The 25,901-nt window shown below is 38.7% G+C and overlaps 1 protein-coding gene across 1 annotated transcript in view; it reads left to right on the top strand.

Annotated features, from left to right (window-relative positions):
• LOC119656988 (serine/threonine-protein kinase S6KL) overlaps positions 1–25,901 on the top strand; it is a 151,285-nt gene that overhangs the window by 124,244 nt on the left and 1,140 nt on the right. The window lies entirely within an intron of this gene.

Raw genomic sequence — 25,901 nt, 5'->3', positions numbered from 1 at the left:
GAATTTACACCAAATATATGTGGGGTATCAAATGAAAGGTCTCGACTAGTAATTTCCGAAACCGGTCTTAGTTTCAAACTTTGGGAAAGGTGGGAAGTGCGGCGTCTTAGAAACTATCCAACCGAAAAATCTAGAAAAAATCAAGAGGCTGCCACTATATGGTGCCTAGGCTCCGAAATACCCTCCATACCTATATCCTTTCAAATAAAGTTAATAATAGTAGAATGTATATTACTATACATGCAATACCTCCTTTAAGTTCATCCTAGCAACACGAAATTTTCCAGTAATATAGACTGTAATATTGGGCGTAATCTTGCCAAATTTGGTGGAAATCGCACTATTGCTAATAAAGTTATAATAGGTCAACTTTTGCACTTCTTAGCAAATTCAAGACTATGAATATCAATATCACCCGAAAGTGGATACACTCACGTAATATATGCACATATTACGTTCTACGTACTAATGGGGCAAATGTACACTCAAATGTCTTTATATAAAAAATACACAAAATCTTTCACACCTGAAGCACCCAGCTTCCGATTTCCCGACTTGTTTCAATAGTTTCAATTGTTAGAGTTTGATTTCTGTTTTGTATATTGGAATGATTACAAATTTCCGTTTAGCTTCATTCGTAGAATCTTTGTTCGAAAATGCTTACCCAGGAAAAACGTGTTTTACCAAATGTCGCCATGAGCCTATGTTTCCTACAACACACTTTACCAGAAAATTGACATCACCCACATTAGCTCAAAGAGAATTCTGCCTCAAAATACAATATCCGTAGCACTACTCAGCTTGCTCAGTTACTGAAAAGTAACGACCGCCTGCATCTGTTTGGTTCGGCTGTAGTTTGGAAGTATTATAGATGCCTTATTTTGGTGAATCAAATTATCATCTCAGTAAGTACTCATATGTGTGCGCAAAAAAGCCTTTCGGAGTTAGGTCCTGAAAATCAAATTAAAATCGGTCGCGATTCGATAACGTTTGGCCCTATAAACATATACAGATATGTGTATTTATGTTTCTTCAAGAACTGATTTAGCGAATCTCAGATCTTAGATGCACATCTCAAGACATATAAGCTGTCCAGCAGTCAGTGTTTTGCATGATCCATGCATAACTAAGCTGCATGTTATATGATATTATACATAGAGAGGGTTATCGTATCTATCAACGACATCGAACTTCCTTAACTACCCATAGCTTTTTAGGTGAAGTGATAAAATCAGCAGTCCCGGCAGGAAACCTTTGTGTTAAAACCACTTTGGCCGCTACAAATATGCTTTTAACTGCTGTTTTAACCTGGCAAGTTTCTTCGCCTCCATTTCAGTGGCTCCAAGTTCAAGTACATCCATTTAATATCTACTCATATATAACTCATGCATACTCTTTCCTCAATAATTAATCAGAATTCATGATCGTCTATTAAAAACCCATCTGAGGCATAAAAAAGTGCTTAGTAGAAATGGAATGGATATAACAAGACGAAAAACATTTTAATATGCACAGACAGGGCAAAAATGCTCAAGGATGCCTTCCACGACATCATCGTTTCAGTAACAGCAAAAATAATCAAACAGTTTATTGCCTATATATGAGAAAAGATTGAAGACATGTTATAAAAATAGACGCTCTCTATTCGTATCAGATAATTGTTCAGGGATGCAATTTTCTTGCATCTATTTTTAAAATACTTATTAATTCCTATTCAACCACTATACATAATAATATAACCTGGATTGAACTACGTTTACGTGCATGCGTACACGACCAGGGCAGAGGTTCAATAACTGGTATCTTAAGCGCTTAAGAGGTTGAAACAATTTCATTGAGTGAATTTTCTTGAGATAATGGTCAACAATAAAATCATGATTGAATTATTAACAGTAACATACTTTGATTCCCTTTCTGTCTAAAAATTACATTGACAGACTGGTCAAGGCCATTTGTGTAATTTTGTTCAAAAACTGGCATTAAAACCTTTCCGGAAGCCAACTTGCAGGGAAAGTACTTTTTTATTTCATATATAAAGTGTTGTCGAAAGTTAGATATTTATGATAATGTGGTCATATTAACAAAAGCTGGTTGAGATTGCCCAGCATTTTTCAAAGGTAAAGAATGTAGAGCAGTGCAGTTAGAGTATACATCATGTAAAGTGAGGCTAGTTCTCTTAACTTGTGTGGACACCTGAAATTGCACCACACGGAAAAAAAATCTAAGGAAGCTAGGTGCAATATCAGGATGTCATTGAAAGGCATCATCCACAGTTCCTTTACCAATTCAGATTGTCGTTGGGATTGGATACTCAACCGCATTTTTCGCAGGAAGCCATAGACCTATATAGGACCACTTAACAGCAAATGGAAAGCAAAGAGCTAGTTTACCAAATTCCAAGTCCTGGTGGAGTCTGTTACCCATTCACTATTTGTCAGCGGTCGGCTTTACCTTGATAGTTTTCTGTTTTTTCTCAATCGAAAATTTCAAAAAGAATTTTTTAATTCAAATTCTATTTCTGCATGAAAATAAAATAATAAATTTCTGAAAGGCTGAGGTTGGATAGTTTTATGCAGGTTTGGCGAGCGGGAGCAGGAAAGGGGAGGGTTCCTCCCGGGTCTGAAGTGTTCTCGGAGGCCAGCATAGAGCCTCGAATGCAATAAAGGGATATAATGAGGACCCGAATAATTTTCATCTGGGGCTTAGATTTTCGGCATAATTTTCACCCCGGGCGAAATTGCTTTGAGAAAATGGCAAAATTTCATAGTTAAATTAAAAATTTACGAAATCGCTTTGGAAAGGACGAATTTGGTTAGTAAAATTACAAATTTAGATTGGGAAAATTACCAATTTGATTGGAGAAGCTGCGCGCTTCGGGTATTAAGGTTTTGTGTTAATCTTATGTGAAAAACTCTCTATGGACGATTTGCCATTCGTACATAGCTAAGAGTACAAAATATTCCGTTGCCAAGTTCCAAGTTATGCATATGTACATACATATATCGTACATAAATATTGTGTTCATCCTAAATACACAAACATTGTCTATTACCGCATTGATAGATTGTTCTAATGCATTTTCACGCATTTCAACTTTACTTCGTGCACAAAAGCATGTACGCAAATTAAAAACCGCTGATAACCAGGTACACACATATCTATTATATGGGTTACTACCCGCAAGCTCTATTACACGTACATATGCATACGCATGTTTCCTTCAAGTAATCGGCACTGATTGGCAAATAACTCAAAAAAAGGGAAAAAAGGAAAACTAAAACGTCCTTATGGTCCCCGCCGTTCATATAAGTTCAATTTATATGATGATGATATCATACACGTCTTAGGGTGCCATAAATTTATCTGAAATGCGAAATTTTGACTTTCTATAACTTCATTAATAAGAGTCAGATTGCGTTAAAACTTTTCAGAATTATCTCCTACATTATCGCCTATGCTGATGCCAAAAGGGGGATTTTCCGGAAAATTTCTAAGTCATGATAATAAACTAAATATCGAAGCGGGACGTATTTTGAAACCTAGATTTCATATGGATGCATCACTGTGAATTTTTTCAGATTTTTGGTTGGATAGACTCTGGAGCACACATTTTGATCCCCATCTCCTCTATGTTTCACCGAATATTATAAATAAGATCAGTTTCGGAGAGTACTATTCGAGCCCTTTCATTTGATATCCCATATTATTCTTTGAAAAAAAATTTACACCCCCGTTTCGCATGTATGGAAACACAAAACTTAAGACAAAATGGCGCCACTCACTGCATGTAAAGGGGAGACGGACCACATGTTCTCACAAAATTTCGTAACAATAGGTTCAGATGTTTCCGAGCAAATCGAGTGTAGCAGACTGACAAACAGGGAGACAGACAGACAGACAGAAGAGACAGACAGGCAGACAGTTTTGTTTCACATAAAACCTTAAAAAAGCTGTGAAGATATCCTTTACTCCACAAAAGATTCTACCACTCCTTTGAGCAGTGTAGAACATCCTCACAACATCTTGTTATTTTTTTCCTATTGCAAATGAAGCAATTTTTTTTCAAATTTATTTATATCTCTCTTTTTTGTGCGACCTTTCCCAACTATACTCCCATCCCATAGGGAAAAAATCGTCGGCGTTGTTCACTGGAGGATGAACGACTCCACGCCCTATCTAACGATGAAATTCGTGGGTGATATCATAACTTTTTGTCAAAGATGGGCCTCCGTATCCAGTCGAAAAAATGTATAAAGAGAAGATGTAAGAAGTTCTGCCTCACATAAAGTAATGGCGTAAACCAGTACGCCAGGCAGCTGCTAGGGATACCAAACTTGTGGACCTCGGTACAAAACCGGCATATTTCAAGTTCCTTACTAAAGCAGGTCTTAACCGGAAAGCAACTGCTGCACAGTTGATAATTATTCAATTGCTAAATGGTGGATGGCTCAAGTGGTTAGAGCGCTGGGTTGTCGTAGTAGAAGTCGAGGTTTAAATCTCACTGGTGGCAGAGGGATTTGTTATCGTGACCGCATGTCGGATACCAGTCGACTCAACTTTGAATGAGTACCTGAAAATCAGGGTAATGATCTCGGGCGAACGCAATGCTCACCAGATTACCTTCTACAGGGCGCTGTAATCCTGAAGTGTACCGGATGATTCATCTTTTTGTCCTGCTTTTTTAGTTTCACATCCTGTGTATAGTCTTCTTGGCAGTAGTCGTAATTCATTTGATAAGAACTGCACTATAACTTGGTATTTATATCAAATTTTCCAGTATCGTACATCTTATAATTGCGATGGTGGCATCGAAATGGATATTGCCCGACGCATTAACAGCGCTAGATCTACTTTCCCTGCCCTGTCTAAAATCTGGAAACGCAATTATCTCAAAATCAAGATCAAGTTGAGGCTGTTCTAAGCAAGGGTTTTTTCTGTGTTGCTATATGGGAGTAGCACATGGAAAGTGAACTCCACTGTTACTCAAAAGTTCCAAACTTTCGTAAATACCTGTGTGGGTCATTTCACCGGAGTGCACTGGCCTGATGCTATCTCAAATTAAAAACTTTGTCGGCGCCCAAGCGTCGCACTGTGATCGGAACACGGAAGGAGCAGTGAGTAGGTCACAATTCAAGGAGGGCGGCAATTGCATTGCGGACTACGCCATGGGGTGGCAACCACTCTTCCAAGGTGGCCGAAGAGTGGGTCGCCCCAAGAGCACTTGGCGCAAAGCAGTAAAGGAGAAGTGTGAGCGTCTCGGGAAATATCGATTGCGCATAGGAGTGGTTGACGCGCTATAACCCACCAAGGGGTGAATGGCAACCATATATATTATGATTTTGTTCAGATTTTTAGGTTGAATAGTTTCTGAGAATGAATAAGTACTAATCTAGGCCTTTTCATCTGATACACCTCCCCCTTGGTACGCATAAAAACGCTAAACTGTATGATGGGGTTCACAGTCCCAATATACCCATAAAATTTCGTCTCGATAAGCGGAGCTGTTCCCAAGAAAATTCGTGTCATAGACTGACTAAACGGCAAACATTGAACGGATACAATTTATTATTGTGGAATTTGCACGTGCAGGTTCTGGTTCGTGAGTATTAATTTTCGGATCCGATTCATATTTTAAGATATATGGCCACATCTATTAGATTGCCCGCTTTTTACCATTTAAAGTCTTGCAAAGACCTACAAAGTTCTTAAGATGTAAAACTTAACCATCCTTGGGAGCCCCCTTTGTTGTTCTTATCCTTTTATATGCTGGCCTGATGTTCTCAATCTTAATTCTTATATAATATTCTTATATAATATTATATTTTTGTTCATACCATGCTTCTCTCTAACAAACTCCGAGGTACCAATCATCTTACGAAAGAGTAGAAAAACTCTCCCCTCCTCACTAAGTTCATCTTCATCATATTACCATGGGTTAATTTAGACAATGTTTTTCACATGGCATGGAAGCCCTAATGCAAATGTTAGTTGGCGAAAGCGTCTATGTGCAAGTCTCTGCCAGATTATGAGGATTGCTATATACTACATATGCTAAAAAATTGAAGATAACTGTGAATTTTAGGCTCTACCTGAAAAAAAATCAAGTCTCACATCAAAGAATATGGGTAAGGTTGTATCGATATTAGAGAAGTTTTCGAAGCACTGTGTTGTTGGATATTTAAAAATCGCTCAAAGCACCTTCAAGCAGAAACGAAACAAGAACTAAGAATGAATCGAAAGAATAAATAAGATACGATAGCTGGAAACCATGATCAAGAACCTCAGCAACTTTGGCGAGAGTCTACATGCGGCCACATGAAATGTGATTATCTATCTTTACTTAATAGTTAACCTGTCCTACGCCATGTGTTCCGTGTGTATGATATCAATGCCGCCGCATTACCTTGTCTCTAGGTGAATACATATAGGCAACACATATTTTATGTATGCCTCACATGCCTCTGCTCTTCGTTAGCTTCTGCATAATACGTTTCTGTGCTTCCTAATAGGCTAGAATCTAGTCATCGTAAGAACAAAGTCAAGAGAGTTTCCCTTGGACATGCTTCAACGGGTTGCTTGGAATTGTGCTTCTATTTATAGAAAATGGAAACCTAAAGGCTTAGTTTTAATAAAATTCATGCCTTCCACCATATAGTTATGCCTATGCGTTGTGCAACGGCTGGATGGGGTCCGAACGGATAAAACGGAAAGGGCCTCTAGTACGACTGGAACCGCACCATTATATAAAATAGTGCCTTCAGACATCTTTCTTGCAAAAATGTTACCTTGCTCCTTCCTCTTTTTTTGCAGATCGGATGAGCAATTTACAATTAAGAGTACAAGTGAAAATAAGAAAATTACATGGACAGAATTGCATGCAGACATCGTTCGCACAATCTTTCATGCCTACCTGAAGAATCGCTCTACCCATCCCGTCGCGTCTCGCCGTTTATTTATGGGAATAGATAAAACAATGTCTAACCAGGGCGAATAAGGGAGAATAAATAGTTAACTAGGTACGGATATGGATGTCTAGGGACGAGGAGGCAAACAATCTCTCTAGAGGTCTCTTGGACCGTGACTTGAAAACAAAGATTGAATTTATAGGGTCGTTATCAAGAGCTGGAAATTTAGCATCATTGGAATAATTGTCGCATAAATCCTGAGCACCTTGATTTTATATAAATAGATACCTGCCCTCGAACGGGAGCATCAGCAAGTCAACCGTGATCTTTGATGTGAAAGTTGCACTACGCTGAATGTATTCTGTGCCAGCGGTTAGAAGCGGAAGCTTCTACATGTTTTGAATAATTTTTGATGAGTTTCAAGTTGCAATTTGCTACAATGTTGCTGGGCTCCCCAAAAGGTTTACTTTCCAAGACGATTTTTGGGCTGGAAAATGGAGCATTCTATCTGATATGCAAAGCATCTTCATGAATGATCATGGCACGTATGCCTTCAGCATAATGTCTTTTCACTCATGAAGCGCCTACATAATCATCTCACGGTACAATTACTATGCACTTACTATTTCCGTCTGATTGTTGCACATTTCATCTGATCTGATTTCAGATGATTTCACCTTTCCGTCAAGAAAGACGCAAAATTAAGATCACGTTTTAATCGAATAGGCTACATTACTGGAGTCCACGACCTCCACTGAGGTGCATAATGACTGAGAATGGACTAATCAGAAAATTTGTATTCGCTGTCGGTACCCATTTGTAGAATATGGTTTGACGTCACTAGAACCACACTACGCCCCAGACCACGAATGCACCAGATTAACAATGTTAGTAATGATAATGATGCTGATGTTGCGACGATAGTGCTGATAGCAGTCACGATGCCGGTGGAGTCGATGATGATAAAAATTACGATGAAACGAAATTGTCAGTGGAAGTCAATGAATTCAGCATGGATATGGAAATTAAATTGGATTTCGAATGAATTTTAACAAGCATTTTGACGCAGTATATTGGTCAAGGTGATCTATGCAATTTTGGCACGTAGCATCACATTCCAGTAAAACAAGCGTTGTTAGATTCTTATTCGCTTCGGTATTCTAAACATCCCTGCTTTGTCTACACTTAAGGAGTACAGTATGGATTGGAGACAGCTCCATTCTTACTACCTGTGAAAGTTAACATCAATCTTCCAGTATTTCTTCGTTTAGTCGCTTACAATGAATTGGTATTTTTTTCGTTAACCACGTTATATCTTGCAGTTAGAAAAGTAGCCGTGCAGATAAATTAACACCTGAGTAGAAACTTCCAAGAAATTGCTACTTTAATATACTACAACATTTCTTTGCCATTACGGCAAACATTTTATCTTGAAATCTGCCTCGAACATCTCAATAGAATGAGACGTAGAGTTCGAATTTTTTAACATTATGCAATGAAGTCTTCGAAATGAACACCTGAAAAAAACTGAAAAATAATGGCTGAACCATCCTTATCAATATCCCAACCAACGCAAGTTGAAAGATGAACGACAAATCGCCCTTCATTCTCTTTCTCAACTCACTGTTTTATAGCAATCAATAACCCAGATTCAGGTAGGAAAGATTAATGCCTGCAACCGTGCTTTCTTTTCTGTTTTGGTTTTTCGTCATTTTGACCGTAACTAAAAACTGAAATTGGAATAATTATGGGCTACTATCAAGAAGCCGGAAGATGACTGCAACAGATATAGACAGGTTTGTGGTTTTCTTATATAAGCAATTTTAGCCTGGTAGATTTCTGCTAAGCGTACGTGCAGTCAGAATGCAACTGCATAGTATATTTGAGTGTGTAAGAAGCATTCACTATGTTACTCTTCAAAGTTTAGAATGCAGTAAATCCCTGGAGGAAATACAGTTTTGATCCACTATCTACTTTTTCTTTAGTATGTGCCCTCATTGGTGGCCGGCTCATCTGTTTTAGGTTCACCGTTTCTCTCAGTTTTAAGTTTGGTTTGGGTGGCGTCGAGAGGTTTCACATCGCTGTTTCGGTCGGCATTAGGGTCATTTCCAATCATCTTAAATGTTCAGTCCGATTTTGATTAATTAGTTATTATCAGCGCGTATGACTTCGAGAACATCATGACTTCCTTCACACTTTCCTAATAATATCGATGGTAAATGTCCTGCTTGGTCCCCTAACCACGGCGAGGCAGCGTTCATTATCTTTGATGGCTGCCCAGCACTCGGTTAGGGCAACAGCACGAACGCCGCTGCATCAGATTTTTTATTTGAGACGTTGATTGATCGCAAGGGACACGAATTGTTAAGCCCCATTTTATCCTGGCTGCATTGAGTTTTCGGAGTTTTCGCGGGTCCAGGAAAATACATTTTAATAAAAAACAAAAGAAATGACGGGAAAGTTCTCGGGTTTCCTCTCTGTGGCCCTGTAGTGAGAGCAATATGCCTCACAATGTTTCTTCATAAACAATCGCGCCCTTTATATATTTCATTAATAGTGTCGCAGTTGATTGACATTAATTGAATTTCAATAATGTAGGAAATAAATTTGGCAAGATCATCCTCGAAAAAGTTCATTCTATGGGATAGTAACCAAATCAAAGGACAATCCAAACCTTCCTCAGGACTGCTAGTTAATATTATACAAACGTAAATAATTGAATCCTCAAATAACCACAACTACTAAATTCAAACATGTTGCACTAGAAATCCGATATGGTGGTGAAATCCAAACGAAATTGGCCCAACAGACAGAGTCTTAGAAAGGCATTGGAATAGAGGCTTTAACAAAATTAGATATATATTTGACGACTTTATTCACCTTCGTACTCTCTCTCCACGACCTTATCATAAATGACTGATTCGCAGAAGCATGTGAAAAGATATTGACGGGTCCGTTCAATACAGAAATTGTGTAGATAAAGGCAAATTGCCCAGACTTGCGACCTCAATCACATGTTATGCGGACAATCAAGATAGATATTAACTGGAACTGAAACATGAAATTAATAAGCCCTCAATTTTTGAAAGGCGCTCAGAGTTTGCTACCCTACACTGCTTTCGAAATGAACCCTACAGGAATCTGGTGGAGCCGCAACATGAGCGCCCGGGGACCAAAACATGCAGGATTAGAGAAGTCAGCTTTGTGTCATCTATGGAAGGTAGCTTTGCTGATGACCACTAAAAACCCAGGAAAACACAGTTCATTGTGAAATTTTGCGCAGTTAGATATGGTACTGGCCACGTACAGAAAATAAGGACCTGGTTGGTTCAATTATTGGTTTGACATTCGTTACACTGCGATGGTGTTTACCATGCCAGTGGAGTCTGTTAAAACGTGCAAGGCCACAAAGGAGGAAGCGGCGCACAGAGAGAGTTTTCCACAGATCAAAATGCGTTAAAATGGTTGAAAACTTCTACTGAAATAATTAACATCCTAACCTTCGCTCAGGGCGTCATCCAGCGCCAGAGGATGCCAGTCTTATTAGGAAGTATAAGTATAGAAACTTAAAGATACCTCACATTAGCTGTTCAGCGAAATAAAAAAGACTCTGCTAAAAGATGAAGATACATTTTCGGTGAATCTTCAGAGCGCTGTGATAGCAAAAGCCAGCAGACTGATCACGCTTTGCTGAAAATGTGTGATTGTGAGGAATGTATTAAATGCAAAGGCAAACTTGCGGTGCTGACAATGAAGATAGTGCTCATCATCACAAAGCGCAATAAGATAAATGAAATGGTCGTTAATATTGGGAAGTACATAATTTACTGTTAAGTTGGCCAATACGAGGAAGTAAAGGTGGAGAGAAGAAGATTATAGCCAGTTATATGTTTCCTGTAATTGCAAAACTAATAGCAAAAGAAACGGTAACGGTAACCATCCCAAAAATCCATGTAAATCGACGTCTCACAGAGAAAGTGATATAGGGTGCAGAAGTGTGATCCAATACCTGATTCTAATTTACTTTGAGGAGATTTCAACCGCATTAAAATAGATTGCATCGAGGATTCTCTGTGTAGAAAGAGAATCCCAGATAAACCGGTGGCTACGGTAAAAGTATTATATATATATTTTTGTCCTTTCGTCGAATGATACAGTCAAATAATTCTTACTTTCCTTCGATGGGTCAAAGACCAAATCGATACTTCGTCTTCGGTCTTCTAAATTCAATGACAGCATTCTCCAGTTAGGCGCCCTCGAAGCGATCTGCTGTCCTTGTCAATTGAGTCCTTCAATGTTTCGAGTGAGGCTCTTCTGGGTACTTTTCCTTGAATTCTATATTTTAATATACGTTATCATCCACGCATTACCCGTGGCCAGATAATTACGATTTTCGAGTTCACTTCACCAGGGTCAATGCAGCTGGTAGGTTATAGAGTTCAGTTGTAGGTTTACTCAAATGCGCTGAAATCCGGGAGAAAAATGTTATCACCAATTTAGATCACCAACGTTGTAGAGAGAACCCTCAAATCACAAAAATTGTTGTTTTTAAGGTTTTGTGGGAAACAAAACCTTATTAAAATCGGTTCAACGTCTGTCTGTTTGTCTATCCATCTGTCACACGCAATTTTCTCAGAAACAGTTGCGCCTATTAAGACGAAATTCGGTAGAAAGATCGGATCTGTGAAATCCCACACATGCAGTGAATTATATTATTCTACATTGAATATTACGAGGAGTCCCAAATTCACGTAACAGAAAAGTGAACATTTTTTTTCACCGAATATACATACATATATATATGTGGGGTATCAAATGAAAGGTATCGATTGTCAGATGTTAGTTTTTGACACTGGTTACAAAGGGTAGAAGTGCGGGGGTCCGAAAGAGGTCAATTATTTCAAGGTCCTGCTCCCAGGAACTGTCCTGCGGAAAAATTATGGTGTCCCATGCACATGGTATCTAGGCCTCAAAATACTCTCCATTACGATATCTGTTCAAATAAAATTAATAACAGTGCCGTATCATATTTTGAAAATTTATTGCTAACACCCTTAAGTTCAGCTTATATTCGTAAAATCCGTAATATCTATTTAATATATAATTCATTCAATAATTCATAGTGGAAAGTTTATGCGAATCATACTAATATTAACAAAGTTATAGCCTGTCTAATTTGGCTCTTTCTTACTAGTCCCTACGAGAATAAAATGTCAATACCACATAAAATTGAATATTGGGTATAATCAACGAATATTCACTACGAGCTATATATAAGTGGACCCATCCCCAATTATTCTTACATAAAAAATCCGCAAAATCTGTCATGCCTGAAGCACAGAGCTTCCGGTTTCCTTGTTTTTTATGACATCACATCGGTTCATCTAAATATAGTATAAAAACGATGAAGACTGCTCACGAAAAATTATACCTACTATAAAAAAAAATTTAAATTATTGCTGATTTATCAAAAAACAACAAAAAAACTTTCTGAATCACGATATTGATGAACAAAGTGACCGTTTCCACTAAAACCTTGATACCAGATACAAACAGTTTTGGGCCGAAAGTATATTAGAGGACTACATTTGTTATATTTCGAAAGAATCAGATCAAACAAATCATAAGAAGAAGGATAAAATCAATAATTTTAATTTGTCTCATTTTATATTTCATGTAATTTTCGTTTTTTACTATCTAATGTATATTTTTTAAACTGTGTTCTAGAATCCATAAAAAGTACATATTTTGTCAAAAATATAGAAACGAGTTAGACTAGCGTTATTCCGTCTACACTGTTTCAACAATATCATTAGGCTTGATGATTAAATATTAGACTCCGAGCTCCCCAGAAGGTATTCCATTTTTCTCTGTGACAGAAACCGGACTGCATGAGTTAAGGTCAATGACTATGGGGACGTAATTAGAATTAAACGTCCACTCCACACCCAACGTATCTTCTCCTCCTCCAGCTCCCCTCATTGTGTGATGGTGTTGCTTTACGTGTCTCTTCCCGCCTCAACACCATTCTGTTCTTTATTTTTTTTGTGTTTACTTCATCTGCGCTCGCCTCTCTCATCTATATAAAAAATTGTTTGGAAGTTCGTCTGGACTTTTCCTTCCTTTTTCTGCAGAGACTTTAACCCCCCTATTACCTCACCACCAAAAACTCCTTGAACTGCAATCTCTCGCCTCCCAATCTTACCTAGCATTACCTACACACATTTTCTTGCATATCCCCGAATGTCAATCAACGCTCACCATCTAGCCGTTGAATTTAATATGGAGCTCTTTCGGTCCAACTCCAACCCTGGGCGAAAATCAGTACAGCTCGATTTCTCTAAAGCCAATCTCGACGCTGTTAGTTTAGCTTTAGCATCAATCAACTGAGATCACAGTTACCGTGCGATCAATCTTTTAGTAACTTTCACAAAATCCTTTCCTATCTACTCCCCCGTTACGTCCTTTTTGCTCCCACATGGCTGTGCTCTTATCCAATTGTGAAATCAATAATTAAAGTAGCACATAAACCTAAACAAAACTTGATAAGTGTGAAGAATGCCCTAGTTCGCGGTGATTACACGCTGTTTTGGTCCTATGCTAGTAATTCTTTCGAACTCAGTCTTTCCCCACTTACATCAATTTTGATGGCTCCACTGCCAATTCACCACAATATCATCAATCAAGCTTCCGTATTTTTACCTTCTCTGGATAAACTTGACACCAATAGTAGACCCGGCCCCAAGGGCCTCCTCAACCTTTTCCTAGGTAACTGCAAACAATACATCTCTCTCCTTCTATGCATAATTTTCAACAAAAGTCTCAATGAATGCTACTTTCCTCATCTTGAAAAGAAAACTTTATTATCCTTATTTTCAAAAGTGGAGACCCTACCCTAGCTGTGAACTACTACTCTATCTCACTGCTCTCCTCTTTTTCCAAAATGCTAGATAAATACATCGTCGCTCAATATGTTATTTCCCGTGCACGTAATTGATGTCCATTTCTCTAAAGCCTTTGGTTCCATCAACCATAATACAGTCCCTTTCAAGCCCTCTCCTCGATTAACACATTACTCGCCTCCTACATTCCTAACCGTTCCTGTAGGGTTTCTGAGCTCCTTTCGAATCGTGGGTGTAACCTTCGACGACAAGCTTCGTTTCAATTCCCACTTCGTCGACATCGTCAATCGTGCTTCCAAAATAGATATCTGGTTTTATGTTACGTTCCACTTCATTACTTTACTTTATGTACTTACTGCCCTCCTTAATGCTATTGCTCTATAATTTGGTTTCCCTTCCATAGTTGTGACTGCCTCGTTTTTGAAACTATGCAACGCAAACTCACCCGATCCTCTTTTCCCATGTGGACTATTCTTATCAGTTCCCTACTATTAATCTCTCTTATCTCCAACAACACCGAGTCTTCCTTAATATGTTAACCTCTTTCAACCCCTGTAATAGAATGAAATACTCCCTCCTCGGATATTATCTCCGCATTGTTTCTTGTAGCATACATAGCGCGGATATCTGTTCCTCTCTCTGACGACAAAACGTAACTATAGAGTCACTTTTTAAGGTTCTATGTAAAACAGAATCAATTTTAAATGCTGGCCTCAGTTCTGACATTTAGTGGAAAGCGGAGTAGGGCGGGGGCTGGAAAGTGGTTATTTCTTTCACGGACCCATTCTCAGAACTTACCCAACCAAAAAAAAACCGAAAAAAAATCACGAAGCTGGCCATTATACGGTGCCTAGGCGCCGAAACACTCTCTATACCGAGTTCAGTTCTGACATTTAGTTCAAAAGAGGGAGGGCAAGTGTTGGAAACTGCTCATTCCTTTAATGGGCCCATTCTCAGAACTTACCCAACCGAAAAATCTTTAAAAAAAAACGAAGCAGCCACTGTACGGTGCCTAGCCTCCGAAAACACTTCATACTGATATCTGTTCAAATAAAGTTAATAATAGTACTAGTATATTACTATAATTTTTAGTAACTGACCACAAAATCCCCTTAAATTCATCCTAGAGTCATGAAAGACAGGCTATACCAGAAAGCAAGATCTCACCAAATTTCGTCCTTCTTAGCTGAACCTTTTTCGTTTAGCTAAAAACCTCGAACCGAATTTTCGGAAATTCGTTCTACTTGACGCTGGCTTTGGGAATCCTAAATGAATTCTTCTTAATGAAATTTATGAAATCATTCACAACAGATCGTTTCGATTTTAAACGGGTGGAAAATTTTCTTATTATATTAATCATAGTCATGTCGTGTTCTATAAATATAAGCCGAGTGGGAGTCACCTGATGATTGACTGCAGTCGTGCTGCTTGCAACGCCGCGGGGAAGCAACATGTAAAAAAATTACGCGTGGTGCAGAAGAGAACCGCCAGTTGGAATATTTTTTAGTAAAACAATTATTTGTCGGAATGCCAGAAAACTAAGGGGAGAGTGTAATGTGCCCAGCCCTCTTTGTTTTCATCAATGTCAGTTACTCCTATTTTTTTCGCCACTATTGAATAGTTGCCGTAAAAGTACACTGTGATCCTAGGAAATACAGTACGGAATCATTCATAGGCAATATACCTACATAAACTACGGAGGAGGACCTGCAACATATCAAGCTGTTTTCAATTTAACGTGTATAATCATCAATCTTGCTCTAAAGAACGTAATGATGTTAGGAAGTCCACAAGCATAATATCTGTTATCAATTCCTTTTCCAGATAATTCACATCTAACTGTGTTTTCACATAAGCTTCTTGATTCGTTCTTATCTAAGCTAATTACTACTTAGTAATTGTCATCGCGATCGCTTCTACACAACCCGTTAAGAGTTGGTTATTTTAAGCTGTAACAACTTGAAAATCCAGCGTCGTCTCCAATATACTGGTGTAACGACATGAGAGTTCATAAAGTCGGCCATTAGTTGGTGCCATCACCGCATCAGCGGCTAAATAACGTGTCTTGACGCCTTCCATTTGCTCTCATAAGTGCAATTAGTCGACCAACCGATCACGCCGTAATTACCCCGTGTGTAGGTTGGATATGATTTACGAATAAATTCTGTGGTCGACTCTCGGAAAATCTCATGGATTAGCCGCTTGTGTGTCGCATTGAGACAAAAAGCGGGTTCACATTAATGGAGAAATTAAAGTAGACACAAGTGATCTTGAAGCAGCTAAACAATAAGCAGAGACTCCGGGGCCCAGCTGTTTTGTGGTGACCCGGTCTGATCGTTTTCTGTAAACCAACAATGACGACTCTGATGATCATGATAATCGGTAAAGTTGATGACTTGAGGCGAACACTTTTTACCTGTTACTGTAATCAAAATTTCGTTGATTAGATGAAGGTTAAGGACTGAGCAGTTATTTTTCTTTCAATACATTAGTACAATATGTTCTTCGATTATTTCTTAGTGAGTACTGTTTGGGTTTTTTTTTTCGTAAAAGATTTCCAGGCATAGAAAAATTAGCTACAAATGGATCTAACCTTGGCCTTCTTCATAAAAAAGTTATTTTTATCAATTTACTATTTGTTTAGGGCCAATATAAGAGTGATTTCGGTCAAATACCAGTATCTCTCTGGGAGATTTCGTGCAACCAAATCACTTGAACACTTCCTTCATGGTAATCTTTAACTGGTCTAGTACAGCAAAGGGAACTTCGCTTACTATCTACTGCAGTATTGGCGTTATCCATCATCATTGAAAATTATTATCGATTTAGATTGATATATACATAGTATAACCATGTTCTGTCAGTCGATGCGTATAACGAGAAATGTTAGGCCGCTGAAACTGGTAACACTGCGCACGGAGAGTACCTAATTATACCCCACTTCCGTCAGACTTTCAGGTTCCGAAGGTCAGTAGTGCGTGAACGACAACACAATGAAGTCCGTAAAAAGAATCGCAATTATTGCGTTGCACCAATGTGGGAATACGCCGAAAAAGATTCATAGTTTGTTAAAAAAGCTGCCGGTAAACGAACGATTCGTTTTTGGGAGATTAGCTCGATACCGCGAAATAGCTGCTGTGGTTGACAGGCCGCGGGAGGGGCGCCTGCGCTCCGTACGTCGCTCGAATGTCGTGCATACTGTGCGGGAGTCGTTCCTCACAATCCTCTCCGCAAACATAAACGAATGTCGGCGGAAATGGGCGTTTCAACTCAAAGTATGAGTCGTATTTTACGAGAAGACCTCAGTCTCGGTGCGTACCGGCAGTGGGTTAGCCATATGCTAACGACAAAACTGAAGGAAATACGGAGAACTCGGTGTGCTACTCTTCTGCAACGATTTCTTGGTAAAAAATATATATAAAATTCTATTTTTCGATGAAAAAATGTTTACCATCGAAGGAAAATTCAACCGACAAAATTATCGATGCTCACAATTGTTATGAAGCCAAAGAAAATGCTCCGTGAGTCCAACGTCGTCACCATCCGACTTCTATCATGGTATGATGGAGGGTCTCATATCACAGAGTAACTGATATTCATTTCTGTGAGTCTGGCGTCAAAATGCAACCAATGCGAGTGTGTACGAAAAGATGTTAGAGGATGTAGTCGAGCCATTGAGTCAATCTCTATTCGCTGGAAAGCCATGGTGGTTCCAGCAGGACTCGGTTTCCACGCACAAGCCAAGATAATTCAGCAATGGTTAGCGGCGCATGTTCCTGACTTCATAACCGCGGATGAATGGACCTCAGGCAGCCCAGATTTGAATCTTCCGAGCTACAGCCTTTGGGCTAAGTTAGAGGAGACTGCCTGCGGTCGAACTTACACCGATTTGGAGAGTTCGAAGGCCAGCATCGTGCGTACAGCTCGAGAAATGCCGCTTCATATCCGGCATGAAGCGATCGACGCATGGCCTCACAGATTTTGGACCTGTATAGCTGCTAGCGGCCATTTTGAATATTTTTTCCATTTGAAAGCTCTATGTTTCCCTTTTCTAATGGTCTACTTTTCGATTGATTTGGTCTATTACTTCGTGAGAAATAAAGATTTGTTTGACTGACAGAACTTATGGCTTATACTATGTAGGATGTTACCGTGTGATATGTAGATCTTTCAGTGTGTAGTATTTACATACATATGCTGCTTAAGAAACTAGATAAAGCTTATTGTAGTATATCCAAAGTGATCCACGAAGGCGTTTTTTGCTCCGCGTCCCAATCAGTAACGTAGATAGCAGCGATGTGCTAGGAAATACCCCAAAGATTTATGACAAAAATTACGTTTTTACCTCTTAGTATTTTATTTAGTTAGTTTAATGGTCGCAGCAAATTTTCATTAGATTTGATTTTATTTTTCGATAGTGGCTCACATCTACACAATAAATATTCTGACAATAATAATCGATGGTGCAGCCTTTGAACCTTGATTTGATACAGGCCACAATCAAGTCTAGGCATTTACAGCACCCAACCTACGATACAAGTCCTGCTAGTATCAGTGAGATTTTTAACTGCGAGCTTCCATTGCGAAAACTAACGTTCTAATCAGTAAGCCATCTAAACTTATATTCTGATGCTAGCTTATATTCGGGTATTATACACTGCTTCGTTAGTCAACCATTTTTCTGCGATAACACACACTTCTTCAGCCAATGCTGCTGCAGACTCTCACCGCAATTGACGGATAGATTTCACCAATTCTACATTTTGAGATGTTAAGCATCATTTTTGCTAGAGATGAACTAACCGTTGTCTTTGTCTTATGTAAAGTCCCAATGTTTCTTAAAGCTTAGCTTAATTTCGGTCATGACCCCCACATATCTATCGATTTTGAGAGTTGCTCGTGATTAGCAACTAGGACACTGGCAATATTATATTGTTTTTCCTACGGTTGGTAATAAGGACAACCTTCATTTATTCGCCCAGCAGATCCAGATTTGTCCATTCTTAATCACGATTTGATGACATGAATGATTACAATCGCTGCTAGATTGCTTCCTCCAGCACGCAAAGGTCAAGCACTCCATCATACATAAATACGAAAGCTCGAGAAACACCCACTGCGACAATGTACTTTCCGTCCGATTGTTTGCCTCAGACCAGAGGAGCTTTTTCAAGAAGTAAGTTGGAAAAAAGGGAATGTGGGGGCTGGAAATTAGTCATTTTTTTCACGGACCTATTCTCAAAAACTATAGTACTGAACCGAAAAATGAAAAAAGAAATTGTAAAGCTTCGACTATCGGCATTTGACCTCCGAAAAACCCCCCATACCAATATCTACTCAAATAAAGTTAATAATAGCATATTACTATAATTTTTAGTAACAGTAACGCCCAGTTTTCACCTCGGGTCTGGATATTCTCTTTACGGCTCTGTACGTAACGCTATTCGAAATCATAGAAAAGTGTGTTTTCCTGTTCTCAGGTACATAAGCTGCCTTTCACTAATTATTCTTAAAGAAACCAGTAAAAACGTGCAAAGTAGAGTTTCAATAAAAGTAAGGAGAACCATCTAGAGGGCAAGGCTCAATTTAGATTGCACCATTGATGATTATGTAGGAAAATCATGTCCGTTGATCACATACATAATGCACTGTACTTTTAAGAACTTTTCACAGTAGTTGACCAGCCTTCAGTTCTTTACATGATCCATTTGGCCTATACTGCCTTTCCGTAATTGGCTTCTTAGTGTCCACCAATATTCTGTTCAAATTCACTCTTTACATCCGATATCATGCTCGATATAGATAGGGTCACAATAGGAATACTATCAAACTCAAATTATGATAATGTAATTAAGGCATAAGTGGCGACTTTTAAAAACATAAGCAGCAATTTTGTCAGTAATCAGCATACTAAACTCGCTTACCATATCCGAATTCACAAATCCAATTTTTGTTTCAGAAAAGGTAGAGCTTAAAGAAACGAAGATATAATAGCATTAAACCAGAGGTATCTAATATGACCCACATCTGAAGCTAACTCACAATCCCACAATATTGTTAGTCTTATGAATGATATTGGGTATCTAACATGGATAGATTAATTTATCTTAACGTGACGTTCAATATTAAAAGAGGGTCAATATCAGTATATATATGAATCTCAAGGGATGTATAAACTTGAAAAATAGAACCAAATAGTCCAAATATATATTTATGCGCCTAGACACATCAGAGGCTAGAAGAGAAAGGTGAAGACATGGTGATGAGATCATGATAAGCTGATATACCCCTTAAAATGAATTAAAAAGACTCTTTAGCATAAACATACACAGTCACAAAAAATAGGTATAAATTGCTGCTTGGTAGTCAATATTTTTTGAAAGAAAGTTACTTATTAAACAAATATCGTATTTCGGGAAGCATTTGTTCCCTTCAAAGGAGAAGGAAAAAAAAAGAAAGAAAATGAGAACAGCTGTGTCGCGAAATGCGGTATTTGGTTAAACAAAACAAACAAAACAGAACAAATCGAGAAACGGAAGCTGGACGCTTCAGGTAAGAAAGTTTTTCTGAATTTCTTCTATAGAGTCATTTGAGTGTGTATTGTCCCATTAGAATATCTACATTCAGGTTATATTGACATTCAAAGCCTTGAATTTGCAAAGAAGCGACAACTTTGACCTATTATAACTTTGTTAGGAATAGTGCCATTTCACCAAAATTGGTAGAATGCTCTATATTATACCCTACATTGCTGCAAAATTTCGTGCTGCTAGAATGAACTTAAGAGCTTTCCAGCCAATCACTAAAAATTATAGTAATATACAATTATCAACTTTATTTAAACAAATATCGGTAAGGAGCGTATTTCAGAGCCTAAGCACCATATAGTGGCTTTGAGCATAAGCCAGCCTCTTGATTTTTTTCAGATTTTTCGGTAGTTCCTGAAAATGGATCCGTTAAACAAATGATCAATTTTCACCCCGCACCCCCCCCATGACTATACTTGATAAAAAAAAAATGTACACCCCGCTTTTGCATGTATGGGGCCCCCTTAAATTCGACATAGAATTATGTAATTCACTGTATGTGTGATCGTTTACAGTTCCCATCTTTCCACCGCTAAAACCGTCTCCGAGAAAAATACGTGTGACGGACAGACAGGCAGACAGACAAACAGTAAACCGATTTGAATAAGGTTTTGGTTTACACAAAACCTTAAAAAGAAGACCCTTCCTTAATTTAAGTACTTAGTATAAATTTGGTCTCTTTAACATCTTGGTTCAGATTTTGTGGCAATTCAACTAATTCTCTCAAGCCACAAGAAAGGATATCCTAAAAAGGAAGTAAGAACTATATCTAACCAGCTGAAAATATACAATTCAAATCAAAATAGCAATGCATGCGTGTAAAGGTTCCCTGGAGACTATTATTCTCTTCAATATTTTTAATATTTAATGTCATTCCACTTGACCAGTTTTTATCCACTCAAATACTCCATAACGCAACCGAAAACATTGAGATTCCACTGTGTAAATATTTACTTATTTGAGGTGACTACTAAGATCCCTAGCCAACTATCTTCAATAACGTTTGTGCCTAACCGTAATCTGAGAGCGCATCCCTTTGAAACCTGGCACTGAATGCGTTGCATGTGCATTAGCGTGCAATCAACAACTTCAGTTACCTATTCCTTAGTTCGGAAAAAATATCTCTTTTATATTTATTCATGATGCATTTCTCTGCTTTATTTTTGCAACACATATCATTGCGCAGAAGAAACCTCCAGTCTTAGAGATACTTCTTAACAACAGGTTCTAGATATACTCGTATACCTGTCTATCTTTATATAGGTTGCAAGGTAAGATAGTGCAGTGAGCAGCGGAGTTAGTGCAGTCATTACGCACAGGTCAGTGACTCTGAGGAGCATCTTCTAGATGGCTGACTTGCTGGACACCGGATGATGTCCGGCTTGATGCCAGTCTGCACTCTACGAATGCAGCACGGCTTGCAAAAGAAAGTTTTCTATATGAATGCTGATTCGCTTGACCGGCGCTGTTCTTTCGCTAAGAAAAGGAGCTGGGGAAGCAGGAGCAGGTTAAGAACAGTACGAGCACGAACTGCTTGATATATTTATGTTTGATGTTTACAAAATATTGTACGCTTTACAGGGCTTGATCAGATTCAAGATTGTGCTGCTTCGGTTTCATTTTGTATTGATATTCAAGTCTTATGTCAGACGTGAGCCATGAATATTGGAATATGTTCATGTAACATTAATAATAAATTACTGTCGAATAACATCTGCAGTTTTGTCGGTTTTATTTCCCGATTCGTAGAGAGTTTTTTAATAGTGAAAGTAATTTGAGAAGCACCTTGATTTCGTTTGGAACATTTGTGTTGCAATTGAGAAGTCAGAGTATAGGATGCCCAGCAATAGTACGCTTGTTCAAAGTCATAATTCATACTAAGCTGCTCATATATTTACATAAATATTGTATATATAGTCGGCGCATGAAGACACAGTGATCCTTTACTGCCCAAAGTGAAACTGTCTTTCAAACAAAATTCATAATAAGTTATAAAAGTCTCTTCTCGACTATTGAAACGATTGATATATGTTAAGTCGGTAACATTTGAGGGAATGATTAAGAGGGTTCATTGTACAGTATATCATCTTGAGATGGGTCTTCCTCTAACCAATTTTCCTCCCTTCCGTCGACAGTGATCATAAATCCGGATTCCTGACATCCCACAGCTCCCACTTACCTTGAATTCGCACAGTGAAAGAATCAATCATATCTAGACTCTGCTGATATACACTATACTTTACGGTGTTTTCTCTAATGTTGCTTCCAAGGTCTACTCGGACAATAACAAAACAGATCCTCCAATTGAACCGATGAAGGATATTCACAATGCTATATAGTCTCTTAAAAAAAATGATAATCAATCAATCCTCCCTTTCTCTGCTTCGACGATTTACTTGTAGTATTTAGTCTATTAAAGCATTTCACCTTCTCTTCATTTTGGTGTTCTTTCTTAGCCATCTTAAAGTGTAAAGTTTCGACTCATAGGCACGCGCTATTTCTTCTGCCATCATTCCCGTGATATACAGATGTAAATGCTATACTGCATCATTCTAGAAATCCCGAAGATACAACACAATTTCAGAATAATTTCGCAGATTGGCTTATTTTTCGAATTTAGATTTGTTATATATTATTCCTCTTGGCACTGTTGGTGAATTGAGATGCGCGAAAAATCACCTTATTAGGCAGCGTGATATGAGCTTGCACCGATCGTGGAAAAATTGCGAGAGAGGCGTTTTCGTTGGTAAGTGACCAATGGTGACTTGATACGCTGGATGAGGATTTGAAAGCCCCGCAATTGCATCCAGATCAGGCATTTGATAGAATAAAATGGTGCAACCGATCACGACGAATCGACTCGACTTGTAAACAAGACAAAGGCTAAAGAAAACGAAGAAGTAGATAAAGTGATATCACATTACTTTTTGAGTAAAAGGGTATTACAAAGTAATATCACAAACATCACATTTCATTACCCTAACCATACATGTGGTGTTATATCACCAGGATCACATATTTCACTCGGCAGCCGATATTATCAAATATTACTCATGACGATAGTGATGAGTACCCTACATTTATCACATTCATACCGTTAAATGAATCGCAAATGATAGTCGGCATCGATACTCGACAGCCGTCACCGAAATTTATTGCAGGAAGAAGGATATGATGTATCGAACGATATATTAGAATATTACCTAAACGGGTTGAAATTCATCACCAAGCAATAACATTCATCATCATTATCAACGGCGCAAAAACCCGGTATCCGGTCTAGGCGTGCCTTAGTAAAGAGCTCCAGACATCCCGATTTTGCGCCGATTCGATAACCCTAAAAGCAGTCTGGCGTGCTGACCTACGCCATCCCTCCATCTCAGGTAGGGTCGGCCTCGTCTTCTCCCTCTACCATAGATATTGCCCTCATAGACTTTCCGGGCTGGTTCATCCTCATCTGTACGGATTAAATGACCCGCCCACCGTAACCTATTGAGTCGAATTTTATCCACAACCTGACAGTCATGGTATCGCTCACAGATTTCGTCGTTATGTAGGCTATCGGATGAAGGCAGTTTGTACGTCTCGGGTGGTTCTTCCCATGATGTAGATATCATCAGCATAGGCCAATAGTTGGGTGGACTTAAAGAGGATCGTACCCCTCGTATTCACCTCAGCATCACGGATCACTTTCTCCAGGGCCAGATTAAAGAGGACGCATGATAGGGCATCCCTTTGTCATAGACCGTTGTTGATATGGAATGGTCTTGAAAGTGATCCTGCTGTTTTTATTTGGCCTCGCACATTGGTCAGGGTCAGCCTAGTCAGTCTTATCAATTTCGTCGCGATACTGAATTCATGGCCATGTACACTACCCTGGCCATGCTATCATAGGCGACTTTAAAGTCGATGAAAAAATGGTGCAACTGATGACCATATTCCAACAGTTTTTCCATCGCTTGCCGCAGAGGGAAAATCTGATCTGTTGCTGATTTGCCTGGAGTGAACCCTCTTTGGTATGGGCCACTGATGTTCTGGACGTATGGAGCTATCCGGCCTGGGAAGATAGCGGACAATATCTTATAGATGATACTCAGCAACATGATACTTCTATAAATGCTGCAGTGCGTGATATCTCCCTTTTTATGTATGAGACAGATAATGCCTCTTTGCCTGCCGTCACCTTGAGCACAAGAGCGATAACATTACAAATCAATAATTTACTTAACGCAAAGAATCATAACACTAATAGATTCGCAGGCGATAGCCATCGTCGTCTCAGCATTCGACAAACACTGAAATGTTTTGTAATGTATTTAAGTGTTATGTAATTTTTGGAAAACGCTCTGTAATGATATCATATTAGGCTTTAAGCCTACACCATTTGTTATACAGTACACCACCTGTGGATGTAACAATATAGGGCTCACTTTCTGATTCTAAACAATATACTTTCATACCACCCCAACCCCTAATACATTCAGCACCATCCTTTCCCTTCTGTAGATGCGGCTTAAAAGTTTCTAGATTTTTGGAAATACTATATTTCTTTATTCAAACATATTTTAATACGGCAAGAAGAATTTCAACCGTGTTAAATCAATAAACCTGCTACCCATAAACTTTTCGAGACAATACGTGACAAATATGATTTTTAGAAGCCCTATGTGGCAATTTGGCTTGTTGACATACCCCTGGAGATGAAAATAAGCTTCATCCGGAAAGATGATTTCTTCAGAAAATTCACAACGAGAAATCTTGTTTTAAAATCAGACTTTAATTTCGGTGCCAATGGCACGTTATAGGGGTTTAGAACCAATTCCTTGCACTATATTACGTGGCCATTACAGGCTGGTCCAATTCTTGAAAAACTGGGGTGTTCTGTAATTTTTTGTCTGCAGTTATTTCAACACCAAGATCAAGTTGAGATTGTTCAGTGTTAATGTTGTTTGTGTGTTGCTATATGGGAGTTGAGCATAGGCCAGTTACCGATGGGCAATGAGCAGAAGGCGGAAGTGGCACATTAAGGGGCGGCAGAGCTTATTTCAGCTCACAAAAACTGTTTCGTTCGAAACGTCTCACCATTGGGTTGAAGCTCTTACTGTAAAAAACAATGATCTTTCTCCTTCTCATGTATTTCTCGGTGTCTTGGATTCTTAGCAAGAAAAATTGGGAATTCTGAATCTTCTGAAGACTGAAGGCTACAAGAAAGTAGCCTATATAACGACGAAATCTATGAGCAATACCATGGCCGGTTGGGGGTTAAATTTCGCTCAGTAGGTTTCGGTGGACAGATCACTTAATTCGTATGATTGAGAATAATCCAAGCCAGAAAGTCTATGATGGCAATATCTTTGGTCAAAAAAGAAAACGTGGCAGATGCTACCTCAGATGGAGCTAGCTTTTAAAAATATCAAATTAGTGGATCTGGGCGCAAAACCGGGGTGTCTGGAGTTCGTTATTAAGGCAGACCAGAATGTAATCAAAAACGCCATCATAAATTTATT

Source organism: Hermetia illucens, chromosome 5 (assembly GCF_905115235.1).
Source record: "Hermetia illucens chromosome 5, iHerIll2.2.curated.20191125, whole genome shotgun sequence".
NCBI classification, from domain to species: domain Eukaryota; kingdom Metazoa; phylum Arthropoda; class Insecta; order Diptera; family Stratiomyidae; genus Hermetia; species Hermetia illucens.
The sequence above is the reverse complement of the archived record's forward strand: the minus strand, read 5'-3'. Positions and strand labels throughout refer to the sequence as shown.